The following is a 5,094-nucleotide window of genomic DNA, read 5'->3' on the forward strand; positions in this document are numbered from 1 at the left end:
AATGGGGTTCAATGTGGCCCAGTGCAAGGTGATGCACATTGGAGCCAGAGATCCTAACTTGTTCATTAATGATTTGGACTATAAATACACGTTGATGGGGTCCAAACTGGCAGAGACTGACCAAGAGAGAGATCTTGGAGTCGTAGTAGATAACTCACTGAAAATGTCAAGACAGTGTGCGACTGCAATAAAAAAGGCCAATGCTATGCTGGGGATTATTAGGAAGGGTATTGAAAACAGATCAGCCAATATCATAATGCCCCTATATAAATCAATGCTGCGACCTCATTTGGAATACTGTGTGCAGTTCTGGTCACCACACCTTAAAAAGGATATTATAGCTTTGGAAAAAGTGCAGAAAAGGGCAACTCAAATGATAAAAGGGTTGGAACACTTTCCCTATGAGGAAAGGTTAAGGCGCTTAGGGCTCTTTAGCTTGGAGAAACGACGACTGAGGGGTGACATGATTGAGGTTTATAAGATTATGCATGGGATAGAGCAGGTTGAGAAAGAAGTACTTTTCTCCCTTTCTCACAATACAAGAACTCTTGGGCACTCCATGGAATTGCTGAGCAGTCAGGTTAGAACAGACAAAAGGAAGTCCTTCTTCACCCAAAGAGTGATTAACACATGGAATTCACTGCCACAGGAGGTGGTGGCGGCTACAAGCATGGATGGCTTCAAGAGGGAATTGGATACATATATGGAGCAGAGGTCCCTCAGTGGCTATTAGCCACAAAGTATAGATAGGGACTCTCAGTCTGGGGCAAGGGATGCTTTGTGTTCTTGGTGCTTGGGGGCGGGGCAACAGTGGGAGGGATTCTAGACTAGTGTCCTCCTGTCTCCACTGGTGGACCTCCTGATGGCCGCTGGTATTTCTGGCCACTGTGTGACACAGAGTGTTGGACTGGATGGGCCATTGGCCTGATCCAACATTGGCTTCTCTCTTATGTTCTTATGTCTGGGGCAAGGGATGCTCTGTATTCTTGGTGCTTGGGGGGGTCAACAGTGGGAGGGGCTTCTAGTGTCCTGGCCCCACTGCTGGACCTCCTGATGGCCCCAGGTATTTCTGGCCACTGCCTGACACAGAGTGTTGGACTGGATGGGCCACTGGTCTGATCCAACACTGGCTTCTCTCTCATGTTCTTGTGAATCCGTCCTTCCCGGTTGGGCTCAGGAGGCGCCTGGCTGTCTGGAGACCAGCTGACGTTCTCCGGGACCACGTTTCTCTCCTGCTCCTCTTGAATTACAGGCCGGAATCCACCAACCCCTGCTAAAAACACCCCTCCTTTACCGTTTTTACTCAGGCCAGCTAAATTCCATGACAAGGAAATCCGCATTCTGTACAAATTACACAAACGTACAGCATTTCTCAGTTTGTCTAATCTATTTGGTATGTTTTATTGTGTTGTGGAAATCAGTTGTTTTTTAAACCACGTCGGGAAGCTCTGTTGGTCTGGAGCTGGTTCCCTTCCGGTGCTGGGCGGGGGGGACACACATCTTCCGTGGCCCACACGGGCCCTGGGTCTGCTGCTGGGAAGGTCTCTGCCCTCTCCGCTGCCAGCCCCCCCTCCTGGGGCCAAGTGCTTCCGCCAGAGGGCAGGCGCTTCCAGCCAGGGATCGGGGAGACCATCAGTCCACCTTCCCTGGGCTTCAGGCACGGACAGGACCTCAGCCTGCCTGCCTGCCTGGGGACATCCCACCTGCCACTTGTGATGCAAGAGGTTTCCTGCCCTCTTCTAGGCGTGGAGCAGATGGCACTGCGGGTGTGTGTGTGGGTGGGGGGGGAGGTATTTGTGAACTTCCTGCCCTGTGCAGGGGGTTGGACTAGATGACCCTGGAGGATCCCTTCCAACTCTATGATTCTAGATCTTGCATGTTGCTTCATTGTACCGCTGTGGCTAGAGTCAAGGTTGCTTTTGCTTAAGGTGCACTGGGCCCCACTTTGCAGGAGAAGGGTGGGGGAGACACGTTTTGAAATACATTCAAAATAAATGAATCCGCGTGAGACTTCCCGGGATGCTGAGCCAGAGCCTGGCTGCTGTGGTTCAACCACAGAGGGGGACCCAATTGAAACCGGATTCCAATCTGGAGGGTTAGTGCCGGTTGTCAAGACCAAGGTCTTCTTGGGCGGGCACTGCGCTGCCCACAGGAGTGAGAGGTCAACTAACACTCACTTGACGTAGTTAAGAGTCTGGGGGCTCGACAGGACCCCAGCAACACTGCTGGAGAAGCAGGCTAACTCTCCTGCCAATGAAGCTCTCTTCTGTCTTCCTTCAGGCCCCCCCCCCTTGACCCATGACCCACGGACTCTGATCTGGCAGAACCGGGTTTGATTCCCCACTCCTCCACATGCAGTTGCTGGTGTGACCTTGGGCCAGTCACAAGTGCTCTCAGAGCTGTCCTCAAAGGAGCTCTCTCAGCCCCACCCACCTCACAGGAGGGTGTCTGTCTGTTGTGGGGAGGGGAAGGGAAAGGAGTTTGTCAGCCCCCTCTGAGACTCCTTCGGGTAGTGAAGGGCCATGGGGTAGAAATCCAATCTTTTCTCCTTCTCCATTTTGGCTCGAGGTATATAGAATGCCACAGGCTGATTCTTCTTGGGAACCCGGTAGAGTCTGGACATGACCCCCCCCCCCCCGCCAGCCACTTGACTTCCTGCATTCCACGCAAGAGGGCCATGTCAAGGGCCTACGCAGCCGTGCTTCATGGCCTGGGACCCACCTGCCTCGCCGCCGTTTCGAATGTTTGTTCGAAGTTTTAAAATTTGCCCCCGAGGGCTGCCGGCTGACTCTGAGCCAGGTGCCCTCTTGTTCCACCCAACTGACCCCTCGGGGCTGTTCAGAGGAGACAGCGGAGGGGAGGGGGGAGACGCCAGCCGCTTTGGGGGGGGTCCCCCTTCGGGAAGGAAGGCGGGAAACGGCCTTTGTCGGACGGCTACGGTTCACACACCAAAAGGGACGGTCGCTCTGGCTGCTGCCTCCCTCCGGTACCGCTGCAACTCTTTGGGCAGAACGGCTCATTCACAGGATTCGAACTCCCGCTAAAGGTCTTGATCGCAGCAAGCTGCAGGGCCGGCACCTGCCGCCTCAACCAGCAGCAGCAGCTGCAAAGTCTCTCTGGTGCCTCCGGCCCCCTCCCCAAGATATCCCAGAAATGTCATGCCCCTACCCTGCACACGCACCTCTGAGATGCCGGAGGGAGGGAGGGATCCCCGGAACCAGCTGCCCCCCAAGGAGGACCTTCCCTCCTTCCACAAAGCGAAACCAAGGCCACAGTTTGGCTGCTCCCCAGTAACCTCTCCTGGATCTCCTCCTCGGTGGAGCCTCTGTAGACCCCAACCGGCCAGAGCAGCGCTCAGCAGACCTGAGGTGCCTCCAAGAAGGCGCATCCCCCCAAACAACCAGGACCCTCACTGTCAACGTTTACGCCACTTCCATGAGAGTGAGGTGCAAACCGTATTCATCAGAAGCAGCTGGACTAAGCACAGCGTATCCAGTGGAACTACGGCCAGACCACACGGACCACAAGCGCTCCCAGAACCAACACGGCACCCGTGCCCACCAGGACAACAAAACACGCCACCGACTTGCTCCAGCTGCTGAGATCATGACCCAAAGCCCCGGCCAGCTACATCCCCTGGAAGGGGTGGCCGCGTGTACACAGCAGCCGCTGCCGCCACCACTGCCACGAGATGCGTCGCACCACGACCTTCGAGTCCAGGAGCACCTCAGAGCTTCCGAGAGTCCCGTCTCCCTTCGTCAGATGTTGGCTGTTCGACCGCTCACACTGCAGCTCCCACGCCCTGAGCGCCCGGGCCGAGGAGGGAGAAAGAAAGCGGAGGCCCCTCTCTTACCCAGCACCAGCGCAGAGATCCAGGCCGCTGAGCGGGGCCCCCCGCAAAGGTCGGAGGAACAGGCCACTGGAACGGGGAGGGTCCAGCTCTCCCCCCGGGAGAGGAAGGGAGGGCAGGGCACACCCAGGCCAACAGCCTCCGGGCCTCCTCGAGGGCTGGGCCAGAGTGGCAGGCGCGCGGCCATCCCCACCGGCCCTGCCCAGGCATGCGGGACGTTTCCCTTCTGGTGCCCCAGGAACATACCAGGCTCCGTGCCCAGGCAAGCAGCGCAGCGGCGTATTTGCAGGTCACACAAGCGGCCACGGATGAAAGCAGCCGCAGCCTGCCCACGCCCCTCTAGTCCACGTCACGCAGGTCCTGACTGGGCTCAGAGGACGGCTGGTGGGGGATTTGCCCCGTGGGGTCTCCCGAGGCGCAGCCCTGTCCCCACACCTTCCCCTCCCTCTAGGCAAAGCCCTTACAGACAAACAATCCCGCAGCTGGCTCACGCTTTGTGCTGGCAACACCCGGCTCTCTTTCGCTCTCGCTCTCTGTGCCCAGGTCTCCTTGGGACGCAGCAGAGGGCCGGAGCCGTCGCCTGACCCGCTGTGGCTAAAGAACTCCGAGTGTTGAGAAGGGCAAACGGAACCCCGGCAAGACGGAGGCCACGCCGGTTGGGAAGGCCGAGGACTTGAAGGGCGCTGCGCCTCCCGCTTTTGGCGGGGTTTAGCTGGCCCTTGCTGACGTGGCCAAGAGCCTCAGAGCTGGACTAGGCACAGAATCGCTGCTGGAGAGGCAAATGAATGCAGCTGTGACCGCCCCTTCCCCGTTTAGCCTGGAAGAGGGCCCCCGACCCCAGCTCCGTGGATCTGGCCACCTGGACCCATGCTGCGGTAACATCAGGACTGGACTCCTGCCGTGCACTCCGCATCGGCCTGCCCTTCGAGTCACCTTGGGACCCCCGGTGGGTGCAGAACCCCGTGCCCTGGTTGCTCCCGGGAGCCAGGAGGAGTGGGCCCAGGTCAGACCCTTCCCGTCCCACATGCTGCCGGCTGCCCGTCGGCCCCCAGATTCAACCAACCCAGGGCCCCGGCTGTTACCACCCACCACCACGCCTACCACGGCCTCTGACCCTCAGACGCGTGCCGGACCACTCCTCCGCTGCGCTCCACCGCAACTGTCGGGGGTCCTGTCTGCAGGGCCTCCTGAAGGGGCCACCCTGGGGATGGGCAAGCGTAGTGGTGGCTTTCCGGCCAAGAGCC

At 58.3% G+C, this 5,094-nt stretch overlaps 1 protein-coding gene across 1 annotated transcript in view; it reads right to left on the minus strand.

Annotated features, from left to right (window-relative positions):
• The window catches only part of ARFIP2 (ADP ribosylation factor interacting protein 2), a 14,726-nt gene extending 10,809 nt beyond the window's left edge, over window positions 1-3,917 (minus strand). Inside the window, exon 1 of the mRNA XM_015425008.1 lies at window positions 3,854-3,917. The gene's annotated coding sequence lies outside the window, so the exon portion shown is untranslated. The remainder of the gene's footprint in view (window positions 1-3,853) is intronic.
• Between the last annotated feature and the right edge of the window lie 1,177 nt (window positions 3,918-5,094).

The sequence above is a fragment of the Gekko japonicus genome, unplaced genomic scaffold, assembly GCF_001447785.1.
Source record: "Gekko japonicus isolate JY-2015 unplaced genomic scaffold, Gekko_japonicus_V1.1 scaffold2237, whole genome shotgun sequence".
In the NCBI taxonomy this organism is placed as follows: Eukaryota; Metazoa; Chordata; class Lepidosauria; order Squamata; family Gekkonidae; genus Gekko; species Gekko japonicus.